This window comes from Varanus komodoensis, unplaced genomic scaffold (genome assembly GCF_004798865.1).
Source record: "Varanus komodoensis strain SLA01 unplaced genomic scaffold, ASM479886v1 scaffold41, whole genome shotgun sequence".
In the NCBI taxonomy this organism is placed as follows: Eukaryota; Metazoa; Chordata; class Lepidosauria; order Squamata; family Varanidae; genus Varanus; species Varanus komodoensis.
The window spans coordinates 6,113,977-6,132,850 of record NW_025335954.1 but is presented as its reverse complement, the minus strand read 5'-3'; the positions used below and the strand labels follow the sequence as shown (position 1 = coordinate 6,132,850).

Sequence of the window (18,874 nt, the reverse complement as noted above, 5' to 3'; positions counted from 1 at the left end):
ACATATCTTCTGTTTTTTTAACACAATGTGTGCCTTCCCCTCTCTTGTTTTGGTTTTTGGTTTCTGTTTCTTCATCTTCCAGTGCCTGAAGTTTTTTTTGACAGAGTGTGCATGTTTTTCTTGTTATGGTCTCCAGATTACTTAAAATGTGCATATTTTAGGATGCGTTCACAGATGCAAGCGAGGTGTGGCTAGGTTTTTAATATCCCACCCTGGGAGGCAGCAACCATGTTTTTATGCCTTTGGAAAAAAACATCAATAAGGCATGAAAATCTCTGCAGAGAGAGAGAGAGAGAGAGAGTGAGCGAGCAGGCAGCAGGATGCGGAGCTGCTTCACTTGCTCTCCTGCCTCCTGGGCTCAGCTGCTTCGTCATCCCTCAGAGCAGGGACAGAGGATGGCTAGTTCCTTCCTAGGAACCACTCCCCTCCATTGTGCTCAGATGTGGTCCACCCCTGGACAGGTTTCTGTGCAGATCCTGTCTTTTACCCTGTCAGAATCTACCTTATATGACTCCTTTGTCCAGCCTAGATTACACAAGTAAGGGGTATGGTACACTTATACCTTCTTAAGCTATGGAAGCAGTTGAAGCTGCTTGGCATTTGGCCACTGAGCACTGGGTGTGTGATACAGCTTCTCTCCATCCCATCATCTACTTCTTGCAATGGATGGAATGGAAGGGGTTTAGGAAACCATGTCATCTCACTAACACATATAGTGGTGTTTGTTTAACTTCATGGCTTTCTCTTCTGGTGTCAAAGATTCCAGGCTAGAGGCAGATTTAATTGGTAACCAGATCAACTTTGCTGGAGGAAAAACTGTCTAATTAGTTCTGTTTTGTTCTTGTTTGTTTGTTTTCATTTGAAGAAGTATTCTGGAAAGCTTTTGCACTATTTTCTGTCATTTCAGCTGATCTTCATAATGTAATAGATGACTGTAGTTTTTTTTTTTGATGTGTTTTAATAGAAAACATGGCTAACTCACCTTCTCCCCCACCCCATCAACTAATTAGTATAATTAATCTGTATAGGATAAAGCTCCTTCATCATCCAGATCATCACTGCACCACAGTTGGTTATTACCCTGCTCAGCTACCATGGAAAGTGAGCCTCCTGTTTGCTTGGGAGGGAGAGCTCTTATATTGGGCGGACTGGCTCAGCCAGGCTGCATTCGTCACATAGCATCCAGTCTAATATTACCATGGCCCAGAACCTCTTTCTGATGTAATGCTCAAAGTTATTGATCTTGGGTCCAGAGAAGAAGGTTAAATAGGTGATGCACACAAGTGGTGTCCTGGGGTACCATGGGCACTGCCAGGTTACAACCCAGAGAACACTCCTTTCCTTTGAACAGAACTGAGACAGGAGAAGGGCTTGCTGCTAGTCTGTTTCTTACCCTGTTTCTTTCCAGATCCCATTGTTCATCCTCCTGTCCTGCCACCTGAAGCACCCAGTTCTTCACACAAGGTGGAGCAGCAGGATGAGTGAAGGGACAATGTGGGAGAGGCAGGGATGGAAGTATCTCCTCCTGCTTCAAGGACACAACCTGATACATGCTTAGGTCCTGCAATTCACAGCATGCATAGTAGCCCATGCTGGGAGTTTTGCTATGTGGGCTTGGAATTGCCTAAACATGGAGACAATGGTGCCTAAATGTATTCATTTATTTTATTTTTTAAAAAACCCACAGCCATAGGACAAAACTGATGTAAAACTAGCAACAAGGAATAACAAAAATGCAAGGGGTCTAAAACATTGAATTTTAAAAAACAAAATGGTTATATGCTTGATAAATTAAAACAAGTCTTCACCTGGTGCCAAAAGACTGCAGGTGAGCCTCTCTGAGGAACGTGTTACATAACTGAAGTGCCATCACCAAAAAGACCATTTGTTTAGTAGTTATCTGCCTCACCTTATTTGGAAGGGGAATGGTATTTTGTCTTGGATGCCAGCTGGCGACTGTAAATAAACCCCACAGAAGTTACTAGTCTGTAGAAGTATTCACTGGCTTGATAAGAAACTAGTAACATGGAAATGCAGACTACTAGTTTCTGAGCAGCCTTGTTTCTTCTTCTTCTTCTTCTTCTTCTTCTTCCTCTTCCTCTTCCTCTTCCTCTTCCTCTTCCTCTTCCTCTTCTTCCTCTTCCTCTTCTTCGCCATCACCATCACCATCACCATCACCATCACCATCCACCAAGCAGACTGAGGCACAGATAGGTTATTCACTTACACATCACCAAAACAGAGGAGATACATTACTAAAGAAAAGGAAACCTGCTTGCATAAGTCTCCAGACCATGGAAGTATTTTGTCTTGCCAGTCACCCCAAAAGGCAAAGAAAGGATTGCACTATATGGGTATTTCTATACAGGGAACTCCCAAAGAAGGAAAATTCAGATTGGCTCATCAGTAGCCAGGCAAGACCTGCTGATATGATTGCTACAGCCCTTACTTTCTCCCATGAGCAGAGTCAACCTGGAATAATGAGCTGAGTGTTTATCACAGCCTGAACATGCCTGACATTTCTTTGGTCAAAGATATAGATGGATGTTTAGAAAAACAACTATAGTTTAAATAGAAATACAAGTCACTCTTGTCTGGAAGACTGTGGCCACAGGACTTGTGTGTCTTGCACAATTTGCTGTCCCAGTACTAAGTGATGGGCAGCTTTAAGACCGCCTCCCTGCTGTTCCTTCTTAGGATTCTTTCTCTTTAAACTAGACATGGATAGGACAGCTCTATAAAGGATGCCACAGGACACAGGCACCCTAAGGGATCTGTATTTCTTAACTAGCCTGCTATGTTTCCTTGCTAGCTGTGAAAAAACAGTCTATTCACCGTCCTGCTACGTGCAAATCCTGCTTGTTGATGAACACCAAAAAGTTGTTAAATACAAAGCTGTATTAAAAGATTGACTATTCTTAATTACCTGGGAGTTCCATTGAACTCTGTGGGACTTATTTCTAGTAGATATGCATAACATTGCACTATTGTCCTTTCATTTATTATACTTAAGCCGAAGTCCCATTGAATTCAATGGGTCTTGCTTCTGAGTAGATGTGTATAAGCTTGCCTTGTAAGAGAGAGGAAGTACAGTCCGTTCTTCGTACTGAAAAGATCTGAGGTTCTGCAGGAAAAATATAGTCTATTTCTTACAGAGGTGATCATTCATGAGTTCTACCATGTGGGATTACAAGGGAACCCTAATCCTGCCAGCTTTAACAGCAAATTGGGCACCTTTGATGTCATGCTTCCCAATATAAGAATTTCCATTTCGAGTTAAAATAGGTCCTGGCCTATCTACCCAAAAGTAAGGCCTACTGAGTTCTGCAGGGCTTTCTCCCAGTGTGCATAGGGATGTAGCCTAAGGCTGGCATCTTTTAAGGGGGGACTTGAATAGGATAGTTGAAAGGGTATCTCACAGGCCACCTACAGAGACTAATAGGAAGGAGAGAGGGTGGGTGGCTTCCTAGCAGGGCTGGATTAACAGTTCCTCCCTTTTCCCCCCCATGAGCTCCTTCAATATTCCCTGGAAATGGAACATGGTAACCGCTCTGAGGCAGGAGGGAAGTGGGCACATTTTGCCTCATGTGGAGGGGCGACAGTATTAGTAGCCTGGCAACCATGAGGAGGAGAGTGAGCTGTACTGCAGAAAATCTCACTGACAGGGTGGGGTGGAGCAGTCTGGGGAGGCCGCATGGCTGCATCTAATCAAGAGCAGGAGGCTTCTGAGATAGATACGTGTTTTCCTTAATGTAGTTTTATCACAGATGGCTCCCTGGTTATGTTATTCAATTCATGACCGAGCATTAGGTTGTCCCTCCATACTGGAGTACAGCTATGTTTCATGGCTATATAAATCGGACCTAGACAGAAGAATATTGATGAAGAGAAGCCTGGGAGACAAAGAGGACTGTGGGAAAAGTAAAAAAAAAGATGGCTTATTCATACTGCTAGTTCCTAGCCCTTGGACAAGACAACCACAGCAGGCCTCCTCCCACACTGATTCAGTCTTTTTAAAAAAAAGATTGTATTAAGATTTTAAACTAATACTACAAACATCAATCAGCAAATACATCGGACGTACTGGGTCAGCCCCCTACTACATATCTTTTAGCATTCCATAGTCATATTCAAATCCATTTATAACAACTTAAAGACATCTTTAAATCTAAGCCAAGTCCTGTTTCTCCAGCCAATAATAAAAAAATCCCAAGTTTGATAGAAGTTAGTATCTTCTTTCTTCTTCAGTGATAAAGTCAGTCTATCCATTTCTGCACAGTCCAGAATCTTTTTTAGAATCAGTTCATCAGTGGGTAATTCCTCACTTTTCCAGTGTTGAGCAAATGCAATCCTCGCCGCAGTAATTACATGTAACACACTGATTCAGTCTTTTCACTGTCCTTGTCAACAGCTGCCTTCACCTCCTCCTCTTCCTCATCATGGCTACCTCTTCTTGCCTAATGTGCAGACAGCCAGGGAGAAGTCAGCCTTGGCATCTCCTGCTCTTCCTCATCTATAATTTGGAATCTGCTGCACAGCCCTTAATTTCAGCCTTTGGTCATCTAAATGCTGTCTCTTAAAAAACAATCGAACTTCCATCAGGGAGTTTGAGACCTTCTTTTTGCAGGACTTAAGGAAATCTTTGAGACTGTTTTCACTGACCTCTCCACAGTGTTTCAGGCTGCTGGTTTTAAATGCTAACTTCTGTTTTTACAGATTTTTCTTTTAAAGTTGAAAATCACTGTTTATATGTAACCTCGACTGAATATATGTGTAATTAGTTTTTATTGTATCTGTTTGATACAGTTTATCTTGGACACTGCCTTCGGAAGCTTTCTCCTTTAAAGGGGTTATAAACATAACTGTAAAGAAAATAAAGCTCTCATATTCAGAGGTAGTCTACCTCCAAGTACTAGGTGTTGGGGCCAAAAAATAAGGGTGGGAAAGTTCTTTACAAGCCATGCTTTTAAGAGTCTTGAAATCATCTGGCTGGCCACTTTTTGAAACACAAGCTTGTACTTTGATCCACCTCTGCAGGGGGCATACTTTATTATTCCTATTCTGAAATTCAGAATATCACAGATTAAATTGGTTACCTCTGGCAATTGCTTTTAAAGAAGTAAAGTTTTATTAAAATAGTTTGACCTGAAGTAATATTTAAAATATGCAAATATACAAATTACAATTAAATGAGCATATGTGCATGCTCAAAGTAGAGTGGTGGCAATGACAGTGGCTAATAATTTTTAAGCAACAGATGCAGACTGAAATAAATGTGTCTTTAGTGTATTTGTCTTTTTAAGGCACTGAGCACCAAAGTTATGTGAAGATGGCACTCTGTCAGCTGAAAGGAGCAGTGCAGTATTAGTGCTAAGGGGAGCTGGGAGAACAGGTGGGCCTTGATGGTGGGCTATGGCTCAAGCCTAGGTGACCTTTCCGTTTCAGTCCACATTCTTCCTTCCCTGTATATCAGCAGGCACTTTCCTGCTCTGAGCATGTTCAGAGCACATTGCCTTCCGCGGAGGGTAACCACAGGCCACTTCTAGTGCATCTAGAAGGAGAACAAACATTGGATTCCTAGCACACTTCCTTTTAAAAATAAAACATTAATACCAATCCCACAGATGGCCTTCTGTTGCATTTTGCTGCGCCCTTCTTCCAAATCCCTTCCGTGATGTTTAGGCATCCTATCCTCCTCCTCCAGCTTTATGTCTGTTTTTCTGCTGATCTGGCCAGAATCACTTCCAACTACCTCTGTCCAGACTGTGCCCCATGTTGTCCAAAAGCCAGTTTCTATGCCCTGCATCCTACAAGGCTGAGCTCTGAGTAGGCCTACTCATCAACAGCCCCCTGGACTCTTGCTAAGAAGATTAGGGGATTTCTGCAGTTTCCTCCATCCTGAGGGGGAGCAGGCTGAGAAGCAAATTATTCTAAGTGCAGCTGATCCAGAAATGGCCACCACAATGCAGGCTGAGGTGGTGGCTGTAAGTAGAGAAGGAGCCAGGAAGGGGAGCTCAGCAAGTAGGGGCATATGTGCTTAGATCTGAGGAATAAGTTTCAGGGCACATGCATGGAGTAAGAGTCTGGGAGAGAGTTCTCTGCCAATACTGAATGCCATCTATAGGGAAACCAGACTAGAAGCAGCATCATTTTTCTGTCCCAAAAGAGCCAGCTTCTCATCTTTTTTTCCTGAATATCTAGAACTCCTTACTAGAATTTCTATTCCTCTTTCCTTCTCATCCCCCACCATGACCCTAGATGTTTTTCTTTTATTATTACTTCTAGTCATATGAAAATATTTAAATGAACAAGTTGTTATGTAGATTAATGAGTCAACTTAGATTGTATTAAATATTTCCAGAAAAATCTCTGCCACCATCTTACTTCATGCATATTTCTTGAAAAACTTCCCCCAAATTTAACCACATATGCCAAATTCATTATATTGGTCATATCCCATATTTTTACAAGCCTGCCAATGTATTGAGTGCAGTTGGAGTTGTCTCCAGTATACGGTGGCTAATCTTTTTGTTGCTGTGAAATAAAATTATTTATTAGTATTGTTTCTAATGTATCGGTCTAATATCTGTAGGAGAGTAACTTTTGGATCAAAACATAGCACAGTGCTTGTCTATTGGTTCCCTCATCTAAGTGTTCATTGCCAAAACCTCTTTAAAACCTGGTGTCTCCAGGAAACTGGTTTATAACCTTTTTAGGAATCCTGAGTGGTGCAGTTTCTTTTCCAATCTTTCTGTAAAAACCAGTCTATTCTGCAAATATTTTGTTTAACCAGTTTGGGGATAATGTAATGATACAGTTAAATCACTAGGTGAAACTGGACTTAATATTCTCTGGGTAAAATTTTCTGTGTGCTATTCTAGGAAAGACCATAAAGTTCTTGTCTAGCATCTTGGCTGGTTTGTTCTTAAGTCAGGTGTTGGGAGAAGACAAATCAAGGTTTACTGGTAGATCTCTGAGTGATTTGCCATGGATCAACAAGAATTCTAACCTTCAATTGTTTATTAATTCCAGAAATAAAAATGGTCTTTTCTCTTCTATATTAGGCTGATGAGATGAGGAAAATCTGGCAGTGGGAGGAAACCAAGGCCTAGATCATGCAATTATATCTGGTGAAATAAACCTCTGTGGATTATTTCTCCCTGTGCGTGCCAGTTGCATGCCAAGGAGGGTGCAGGGGGAAAGCATAATTACCCTCAGTAGTCTGGCTTGTCAAGTTATTTGAATGTGGTAAGGGTGGCCTTTTGCCCTGGTTAACAATACACCCCAGAACCCTACAACAGCCCAACATGCCCATTAACCATGCAACAAGCCACTCTCCCCAGCTTGGCATGCCACAACAAGAGGTGCTGCCAAGGGTAATTATGCTAATCCCCCTGGTACAGATCTAGCATGCACAAGCTGGTTAATACGCCCCAGTAGCTTATTAACTGCCCTGCAGTTGTGCAAACCAGGTCCAGGTGTGGATTTTTGTGTGACAGGGCTGTAAGCTCAGTTTCGGTATTGAAAAGAAATTTCTGGGCTGAGCATGTTCTCAGAGGTGCCACGTTCCTTAATTCTAAGACAATGTCTCTGCTCCATAGTCCTGTTTTTTTTTTTCATCTGGCTATCATTAGTGGACTTTGTGTTTTTAGTTTTTAAAAAAAGTAGATCCTGAACTGTGCCTCCTGTTTCAAACAGGTAAGGCATTGTATGCAGTTTCCTTTGGAGACAACTGAGAAAGTGCAGTTTGGTCAAAATACTAGGCAGTGCTACCTGGGACCAGGTGATGGAATCATATCAATGTTTCAAATAGCTGCCAGTCCATTTCCAGGCACAATTCAAAGTGCTAGTACTTCATGCCTTTTTAAAATTTTATGGCTTGAGACTGCCAGCCTCTCCATCAGCCTGGGCAGATGTTATGATCATCTTAGGAAGCCCTCCTGGGGGTGTTTCTGCCATCTGAGACGAGGTGGCATCATTTCAGAAGCAGCTGCATTGGGGGGAATGCTTCTACCAGGGAGGCTCACCTGGCGCCTGCTTTGTTTTCAACCCCATGAAAGCCACTTTTTCTTCTCTCAAGCATTTAAATTAATTCTTCATCCTTGAAAGAATTAGTTTTATGCTGCCTTCATCAGCTGTTTTTACCAAGTTAAACTTTATACTGTATATAATTGGAATCTTTGATTGTGTTCAATTTTATATTGGTTATCTCTTTTTTTTTTTTTTAGATGTTTGCTAAGCTGGACTTCGGAAGTTTTGCAGGGAGACAGGAGGCAAGGGTCTGATAAAACCCTTTAATTAAATAAATGAGTAAAGCCCTTAATTCCCATCCCCCACTGAAATAAAATCTAACATGAGTGCATTTGCCGAGAGTCACCATTTTTACCTTTGCCTCTGCTAACCTTTCACTCCCTGTTGTTTGTTAATTTCCCTTTCCCTCCATTTCTCCTGCAGTCTTCCCTCACTGTCAAAATGTAGACTGTGATTTCCTTGGGGAAAGGACATGACCCTCTGCCACCCTTGAGAAATAAGTGACTCTCCAGATGCGGTTAGACTATATCTCCCACAATGCCTCACCATTGGCTATGTAGGCTAAGGCTGATAGGGATAGCAGTGCAGCCACATCTAAAGGGCAGCACATTTCCCATCCCTGGTATGGAGATGGAAAAACAGAAGTAAGGCATCATCTCTGATGCACCACCAGTTCTGTTCACATCCCTTTCCATTTCCAATTGCCTGGCATTTGCTCTGCACAAGTTCAAGGGCATGTGAGTTTGAGACTGTGGGCCCATCCTGGAGACCATCACTAGGATGTAAGATTGGCAGATGTCTTCTCAGATTGTCAGTGTCAAAATATAAGAGTGGTAGTGGCCACAGGGAGGAAGGCAGGATGGAATCTGTGTGATAAGGGAAGAGCGTCTGCTATTCCGTGACCTTTTATCTGCACATCACAATATGACTGCCTCTGCTGCCTTCTTTCTGCACCCACCGCCTGCTTTATCTTTTCTGCTGCTGCAATCTCCCTCTGGTTGTAGTTCTGCTGATCTTACTGCTGCAGTAGTGCTAACAAAGGGCACTGTTTTGATAGAGCCTACATAGCCACTGGTCTCCTTAGATGAAAGATGACTGTGGCCCAAGGCTAATTCCTCCTCAGTGCTTTGGATGTGAAAATGCAAGCAAGCCCATCTTTCAAAGCTGTAGGTTCATCAAAACCTTAGGAAGGTCTGTTCCTTCTTTGTTTCCCCTGCTAGTTCATGACCAATCAAGGCTTAGGCTCAGCAGCTGCTGGACTAGGATGACTAGTTAAGTCCTGAGAAAAAGGAAGATATGTATTGCCAAAAAAGAGGATACAGGGCTGTAAAAAATCACATGTGCAAATTGTTATACAATGAGATAGATGATAGATAAATAAGCATAAGCCATGTCACTAAAAATACAAACCATCTCACCCTGGTAGGGAAGACTGTGACAAAGCACCCTATGTGCCTTGCTCATTTTACTGTCCAGGTTCTGAGTCTGGGTGGGCAACTTCAAGGCCCCTCTGTGCTCTCTCAGGCTTCTTGATCATGAAACCAGACCTGGGGGATGTCTTCAAACAGAGGACTGTCTTCTGGCTACCCTTCAAATAAAGGACCAGCCTCTGTAAATTGGGGCAGTTCACTTGTCAGACACTGCAACTGGTGTATGTGAGAGCCAGCTGGCTCCTGGCTCTTTCCCCTCCTCTGGCTGGACTATGACACCAGCAGCATCACAATAGGGAAGCAACATGTGCCTGCTCTTGAAAGGCTATGTTCACAATGGCCTCTGTTTCCCTTTTACAGCTGCTGGTCATCCCATTCAGCAGAGCCAGTTCAGACGCTGAGAAGAGAAGCACAATAGATCCTGGGTGCTTGGACAGAATTTCCTGTGAGGAAGCTGGAACTAATAAAACATTGACATAATTTTCAGAGAGGTAGCTGTGTTGGTCTGTTGCACCAGAGCCAGCAAAAACCTTAAAAGATGTGCATCACAGCAGTAAACACTGTTGACTCCTAGAATCTGTCCAAGTGGACTTTAATCCACAAATACTTATGCCATAATAAATGGCCTTGAGGTGCTGCAAGTCTTGAATGGTGAATAATTCTCTCACTTTCTAAACATGCCCGAAGGAACTAAGTTCCTGTTAATGACTTCCTAAGCATTTATTCATACCTTAGCGATTATTAATGAGATTGCTATTTTATGTGACATGCTACTCACCTCTGGAAATGTGAACATGTGCCAAAGATCCATCAGAGCAAGAGAGATGATTTTCCCAGTTACTTAACTTTAATTTATCCCCATTCCTCTCAACCCATCTAATGCTAAGGAACTGCCGACTTTAGTGTACAGGACTGAACTGAAGAGAAAAGACAAGGATTTTGCTTATGAGTTTGCCACCCAGGACAGCTGAGGAGCAACTCATTGGAAACTCAGTGGTTTGAAGATGGCATCCAGCATAGTGGATACTGACTATGGCTGGTACCTCTCTTTGAAAGGCAGGGCCACCAATGGCATCTGAACTGTTGGCAGCAAGCACATGGGACCACCCTTCCCAATTGGCTGCCTGAGGTGGCAGTGGGTGCCCTGCTTGCTTGCTTGCTCTTTCTTTCTTTCTTTCTTTCTTTCTTTCTTTCTTTCTTTCTTTCTTTCCATTTCTACACTGCCCCACAACCCAAAGGTTCTCTGGGCAGGTCATGAGGGGACCTGCCCTGCTGCTGATATTGGAGCCATGCTGGAAGAAAAGGACAGATAACAGCAAAGTGAGGTGGGGGGAGGGGTTGAGTTTTTCTCCCTTTTCATACTTTTTTTTTTTTGTGGGAGAAGCAGGGGCTGCATCAGAAAAAGGGGAGAAGGATATAAAAGGGCAAGATGCACAAGAGGGGGAAAATATGTAAAAAGTATATTTCTTGCAAGTAACCTCAGAGGTCTAGTGGTGAGATGGATGCACTCAATCACCCATGGTCCTGTGATGCCACCTGTGAAAAATGGACACTCCACCCCCCTATGTGTCTTTTCTACTTTATGTATAAATAGGCAAAGATATGCTTAGGGTAGGTGACCTTCTGTAGTTTCACTCTTTCTGTCTGGTGGGTACATTAGTCTATCTCACTGGGGGATTTTAAGGATAATGCAATTATGTACTTTTTATAAACACTTCCTATTAAACCAGGGTGCGTGAATGCAGAGCTCTCCAGATCCCATCATCTCTCACTATTGGCTCTGCTGGCCAGGTATGATGGCAACTCCAGTCCAATTCCTGGACACCATATGTTCCCCACCTTTGCATTGCATGCTGTTATTTTAATATTACTAATGTTAAGAACTAGGTGATTTTGTGCTACTTGTAGACTTTTAGCTTAACCTACTTCACAGGGTTGTTGTGAGGATAGAATGGAGAGGAGAAGGAGGGGCATTCTGTAAGCCATGTAAGGTTCCTTGTAGGAAAAATCCCCAAGATATATTAGTAAATAAACAATAAAAATACACAATCATTCTGTGATTGTGCATAAACTATGATGCATTATTTTGCAAGAGAAGAAAAATTTCTTTAGTATTCTGACTAGCTGCATCTGTCATTGAGAAGTTTTATGTAGGGTAAACTGAGCTTTGTCCATTAGCCATTCCTTGCTCTTTTCCCCTTGAGTGCTGCTCTAAAGTAATAACTCATAGGATTATTGCTGTTCTGGGTTAAAAAAATGCATTTAACCCAGGACTCTTGTTTCCGGCCATAGACGGTTGAGTGCCTCAAGGGAGCTCAAGGTCATAAATAGCTGTGCTCAGTGGATTGCCCTGGCATTCTGATCATCAGAGCTGTCTTGCAAATGAACATTGGCATGAGTTCCAGTTCTAGTTACTGGTGCTAACCTCTGTTTAAAGCCATACAGTGGGATTGGGTACTGGAGTTCTGCTGCTTATATCTGTGCTGCACTGGGAACTTGTGGGAAACTTGTGCAATCCTTGCGAGAGAAAGTGTAATGTTAGTGGAGTACCCAGCCTTCCTAATACAAGATCTGGGCTTCTTGGCGGTTGCAGGGGATACAATCCCTTCTATTCCTGTCACATGCTGCTTTTCAATGAATGAAAACATTTTGTTCCTCACGCATAGCTATTTAAATACATGAATTCATTATCACTAGGAAGATGGTTTCTGAGCAGTTTGCTCCCCTGGCTTGGATTGTTTGAGGTTTCTTAAGCTCTGATTTATGGCTATTTAAATAAAGTAAACCCATTTGAAGCAGGAAGAAAGGTTTCCATCACTGCCTGTCTTACAGTGACCTTTTCTAGGTCCCTTCATCCATTCTTCTCTCCCATCTCTTGGGGGCAGAATTATAGTCCTGTATGGGAGCCTTCAACAGTGGGATCTGCAGAAAAACATGGTAGGAGGCAGACTGGAAGCAAGCCCTTTTGCCATTTTGGCACTCACTGTTGAAAGAAGTATTTTCTAGGTTACAGCCTGGAGGGGTTGTGGTTCTACATGACACCACTTCGGTGCATCACACATTTAACTCTCCTACAGAGAAGGAGTGAGGAAACTCAGACTTGGGGCCAAATTTGATCCTCTTATAGTCCCAGTCAAGCCCTCTGGGATTCCTTAAAAAAGCCATGCCATCCTCCCTGGACCCAAATCCCAGGCAATATTAACTTAAAGTGATAATATGCAGGAGAAGGCATTTTTGGCTCCATCCCTTTTGCCTTTGCCCTACCCACCATTGGAATCTGCCTCCCACCCCCTAAGCATCTCTAGAATTGAATTCTGCCCTTTGAAAGAGATTCAACACCCTTGCTATAGAGATCCATAAACCTGAATGTTTCATCTGAAAGGGTTCCATGCTGTAGAAATAACATATTGAATGCTGCATGATTATTTCAGTTTGGTGAGCATGGTCATAGCATGCATGTGCCACAGAATCTCCTCCTGGTTGTTCCAAAGATATTGGCGGTCCAGTCCCTCATGGCTTGGAATAGGAACTTTAGTTTCATAACACTCACATGCTGAAACCCCCTATCAATACAAATTAGACTGATGCCAGAACTTCTGGGCGTTTGTTGCCTAATTTTCCAACAAGTGTTCCCAGGAGGGTCCTCTCGGCCTCTGTCTGAAGGCTTGTTTTGTACATTGTTTAGATGTTTCTTTCATGTAGGTGATTCATAAATAAAGTTAAACAAATTATACCATATGATTAATTCAGCCTTGCTGGGTCTGGTTTTCTGGAAACAAGAGTTCTCCCTCCAAGGTAAACAGCAAGCTCAGCTGACATGTTAGCAATTCTAGGTGACAGCTGACTGGTGTGCAGTGATGAAGAGGGTATACATCTTTTGCTCTTGGGTGAATAAGCATTACTGGTTGCCAAATGCTAGTTTTATTCTCCTGGATAGTAGGGCCTAGAGGAACAAAGCACTGGGCTATATCTGTGTGGGTGGGGTCCCCTATTCACCAGAGCAGCAGAGCAAAATATTTCAAAAAAGTACTACAAATCTGAACTATTTGATTGTGCAAAATAATACAAGTTATGACATCTCTAGGGACAGCCAGGAAATTAAAAAATAAGATACATATCTCAAAAAGCATCCATAAACTCGAGTCAGGATTAATTGTATTCTTCATGTCAAGGATCACATCACACTAATGCAAAATTCAATAATTGGTGCAGAATGTAATATCCTGAGAATCTTTGCAGAACCCACGCTTCCACCCACCAACCCCCCACAATCTTTTGCCCAGTAATTCTTAGCAAGTTTCTTCTAGCTGCCATGTTGATTTAAAACTGGATGGGTGAGGTGTTATGAAATTTCAGAAGCAGAGTCAGATGTAGTTACAACCTTCAGATACCCTTTATAGTGTTTTTGCTAGCAAATGCTGAAAGAATTGTGCAAAATCAGAAATATACAAAAATTTACTTTATTTTCAGTCAGACCTTGGCATGGTTTGATATATAATTTGGTGTGTGTGGCATTGTTTTGAAACAAAAGGAACTGTTGCGAAAAACATGCAAGATTCACTGTACTTTCCCATGTGGTACTAAGTATATTGGAGGCCAGGGGAAGCAGGCAAGCTTGTAAGCCTGGATCAGATTCCTGAAAAGCAAGTAGTGTGGATGCCACCACAATCCCCAAGACATCTTCCACTACAGCTAAACACACACTTCTCTGTTTGTGTTTTTTGTCTCCTGCTTCAGCTCTTTTTCCATCTTTACTATAGGATGAAGCATTCCAAAAGGCTAGAGAGAGAGAGGTTCAGCTTCGAGGGACATTATTCTGTTTCGTTAAGCCCTTTACGACCTCTAATTTCTTAGGGGATAAGCTCACCCACAGTCATGAAGATTGTCCCAAATGTAATGCTATACTATTCCCACCCTATCACACTTTGCTGTAACAATCCAATGAACAACCATATTCTCAACTTTTATTTTCATCCATTTATGTATGATTTTATAAAACTCAGAATGCTTCACAATGAAACCTAAATACAGAAAGCAGTGCAAAGTGGCAATAATTCTCATTCAAAGCTATTTAATTATATGCCTAACCCCTAAAAATCCCCTATGATTCAATATGCACCATACCTGTGCATATAAATACACAGTAAAATACCTGTGCATGTGTGTTTACCAAGCAAACAAGCATACGTGCAAACTCAAACATACTCCTCAGTGCCCCAAATCCTACTGCAGATTGCTCCAGTGAAGAGGAGGTAGAAACTGCCTCATCCCAGCTAAATTAAGGAGCAGTACAGGGACTGGGTGAGGTAAAAGCTGCCCTACATTGTAGCTTAAGACTACTGCCATGGAGAGCAGGCTTTAATCATGTCCCAGCACAGAAATTCCCCAGAGAAAGTGGCTGAGAGGTGCCTGATGCTTGAGGATGGTGCTTTTGATGGCAGTGGGGGTTTTCAGCAGCAATATTGATGGTGGGGTACACACATGGGAAATGCAAACATGGCTATGGATGTCCCCATGTGGGTCAAGCAGATAGGTGGTATTATGGGGGCTTTAACCTTAGATTGCAGGTTATTGATCTAAACATCGATAGTCATGAAGTACAGGTGGCTACCAATCTGTATGGCTTTAAACAAGGGATTGGACAGATTCATGGAGGAGGAGGAGGAGGAGGAGGAGGAGGAGGAGGAGGCAGCTATCGGTGGCTATTAGCCTTGTTGGCTGTGTGCTTCCTCCTTTACCAGTGGCAGCATGCCTGCATATACCAGTTGTTGAGAAACTCGGGCGAGCAGAGGTTTTGCAGCCATCCTGCTGGAGGGATCCTGTGGGCAGCTGGTCTGCCATCACGTGTATGGAATACTAGATTAGATGGACCTTTGGTCTGATCCAACAGGGCTTTTCTTATGTTGTTAGAACAGAACAGACTACCATTGTTTCTTTGTACACTAAAAATGCCTTTGAGAAAATGCGTTAGAACTTTATCTTTGCTATGTTGAGTAATTTTGGCTTTCTTGTGGAATTAAAAAAAAAGTATTGTGATATTATATTTAACCCCAAGAGCTGGAGTTATGTCCAATTATCTTTTCTCAGCCATGGATAGTAGTCTCTTTTCACTTGGGAGAGATACTAGGCACAGCTGTCCATTTTTCCCATTGATATCTAAGTTTGGAACCCCTGGATTGTGCTATTGGACAGAAGGACAGTATTCATTTGTGCATGATTGTTTAGAATGTAAAACCATTATTTATGATGATGATCTTTTATTGCTTATCTTGAAACCAAACATCTATTGCAGTTTTGATGCAATTGACCAGTACTTACGTAAGACCTGTTGGGCTATTCAGTTAATTGGCCAAAGTATGGACTGATGCTGCTTGGAAATATTGTATTTTATACTGGATTAGCTAACTGGCCATTTCAGTGGTCCTGTGGTTTGAATATGTTGATTAAAGAGATATTACTGAACATCTTTGAACATGAGTTTGAAAATGAGATATACGAACATCTTTGAAAATGAGTTTGTATAGTGCATGCACTTAAGATGAATATTATACCTTAAGTTATTTATGTTATACATGGGATTTCTTTTTCTATGCCTGGCAAATATTTTCAAAAATGTGGTGCACTATTTTGTAAATTAGGGGGTCCTCACTACAGATTTCTTTGAAAAGGATATAACTTTTGGATCGAACTTCCAGTTTTAAAAGGTGGGTTTGACTTTTCAGATCTTTTGTTATATAATTGGGTCTATTTGTTGACATCTACTAAATTTTTGTTTTTTCCACTTAGATTAGATTTTTCACCTTGGTCAATTTAAGGATCTTCTTGTTTTGATCCTCTCTCAAAATGCATTTGGTGCTAGGTTCTAGACACATTAAAATGAACAGGCTCCTCCCCCAGTTATGGCCAGTTAGATGTCATCTCAATTACATTTTAATGCATTTTTCATACTGAATTGATTCTATGTAACATTAAACTGTGGTTAGTCGAAAAACGGAAGTGAACTTAAAACTCCTTTCAGACATGTTGCAAGGGGCACATGAACAAACTCAGGACTTACAAAGGCTCTAAATGATGGATTAACCATATGTACAAACATGGATTGTATGCATATTTCAGAAGAACCCCTGAGTGAAGAAATGGAAATCCTTACACAGTTGATTTCTGGAGCTTACTGTTTCATGATGTGTAACCACAGTAGCAGAGTTGCATTAACATAAGGCTAGGCAGTTGGATGGGATTCACAGAACATAGGCAATGCTTATTAATTCTGTTTATTGATGGCATTGTCAAAGGTGTCCTGAAATTTTTTTACTCTAAGAAGCTAGAAATGATTGACAGAGACTGGTCCGTTCCTTGAGGGCCTCTGTTGCCATCTGAGTAATGAAACTTGCTTCATGAAATTGGTATGACCTGTGAGTAACGCAGAGCCTTTCCCTTGTTAGTCTGTTGGAGGGCTTGTTTTTTTTTTTCTGTTTTTTACCTAAGGGTACTTCTAGTTTGGCAGTGACCTCAGTTTCAGGATGCAATCTAAGGCTTCCTTGAGACAGCAGGATGGTTCATTGCAGAAGAATCAAAGAGCTTCACTTTCCATCACTCCCTCATCTCCCCCAGTCTTTTTTCTCAGGTTTATTTAAAGAATGTTTGCCCCCAGAAATAGGACAGCAAGGTGTAATTAACCCAGAGCTCCTATGTCCTGGAAAAGTGGTAAGAGGAGGAGGCAGGTGCTGGAGAACTATATGAACAATCATGCTAATGATGCGGAAGACATTGTGTTTTCAGCTGTGTGTGGGTTGAGTGATGGCAGATTTAGTGCATAGTAGGCAGAAAATAGATCCTTAGAGCATTTGGAGTTCAGCCTGCAGCATTCCTTATCATTTGCCATGCTGGCAGGGATTTCTAAGAGCTGAAGACCAAAATATCTGTCTTCTGATGACCCCTCACCTAGAATATACCTTTTGCTCAAGAGGGACTGTTGCCAATGACACATGTGGTCACAAGTACGCATGTGCTGATGGAAAATAATCCATCTGCACAAAAATAAGTGGCTGACTGTGCACCGAAGAGTCCTATCAAATACACAGGAAGTCTAATATGCTCAATACTGATCAGCTTCTGTATTGTTTTCTAGCTCTCCAGTTCTGGCTTGGATGCTCAGGTGCACAGGCATGCTTGATTTTTTCTGCCCAAATCATCAGGTTGAAGTGTCTGGAATGACTGGTGGTGCTTACCAAAGGGCTAATCAAATTGTTCATTTTATCACTGTGCTGGTATCTGCTGTGGGCAGCCTTGATGCTGGGACATCTTGCATTTTTATTTCCTGATGTAAGAGACATTCTGCCATGTAGTAGCAGACAGAAACACATACAGGCTCAGAGCTTAAGAAAACCACCAAATCTACATTTAAATGAATCCAGCAGTTGGATAGCTCCCTGTCCACACAAACAGCCTGTGCAACAAGTGCATGAACTCAGTGCATTCTGGGCAGGGTCCTTGATGCATACCTTGTGGTTTGGGTCAGTCTCTCAGATCTTGCTGATGAGCAGGGTGGGACAGGCCATCTAGGACCCTCCTGATGCTTTTGATTGCAGTCCCCAGCATCACTGACCATTGGCCATGCTAGCTGGTACTTATGGAAACTGATGTTAAAAACATGGGAGTGGCACCAGTTTAGCTCTTCTTTTTTATGGATCTGGGAAGATCTGGAGGCACAAAGGACATTGATATTAAGTAATGAGAACCATAATGCCTACTGAATGGCCAACTGTTTTCTGGAGAGCACAACAGGATCCTAGGACAATTTTCCATGATTTCAAGGAATTTATATTGTCTTCTGGGGAATATTGGCCTGCACATAAAACAAGGATGGGAAAGTTCTGATCTTTGGGCTTTATTTGGCCTGCAGAATTCCTAGTTTGGCTTCTGGAGTGCTGGGCATTCTCAAGCTTTCCCTCTTGGTTGGAAGTTATCAGCAACTTGGGCAGGAGGTAGGACAGAGTGTATGGTCAATGTAAAACTGAAGCATGTAATCAGGGCACATAAGATTGTTTTCATTTGCCAAGCACAAGTTATTGTGCTACATGCTATCAGTTTGCTGAGGAGTGAGAGGGTGGGAACTTTTCTTGACTGCTTGGATAAGAAGCCAATCTCTATGCTTCATCTTTTGAAAAGCCATAGATCTCCCAGAGACAAATAAGAATGTTTTGCCTTGGAATCCTAAAAATGAGATTCAAGCAAAGCATGAGAAATAGATATGCATATATGAGATAATTGATACCTTCTTCCAGCCATCCCACATGGGAGACTCAGGATGACTTTATAATCAACACCATCATAAAATATACCATAAAACCATACATCAGTGTGAGAACAGGAATAAAAACAATAGTCCAAACTAATCAAACTGAATCTCAGAT

The 18,874-nt window shown here is 42.0% G+C and overlaps 1 protein-coding gene across 1 annotated transcript in view; it reads left to right on the top strand.

Annotated features, from left to right (window-relative positions):
* The window catches only part of KIF5A (kinesin family member 5A), a 55,000-nt gene that overhangs the window by 1,748 nt on the left and 34,378 nt on the right, over positions 1-18,874 (top strand). The window lies entirely within an intron of this gene.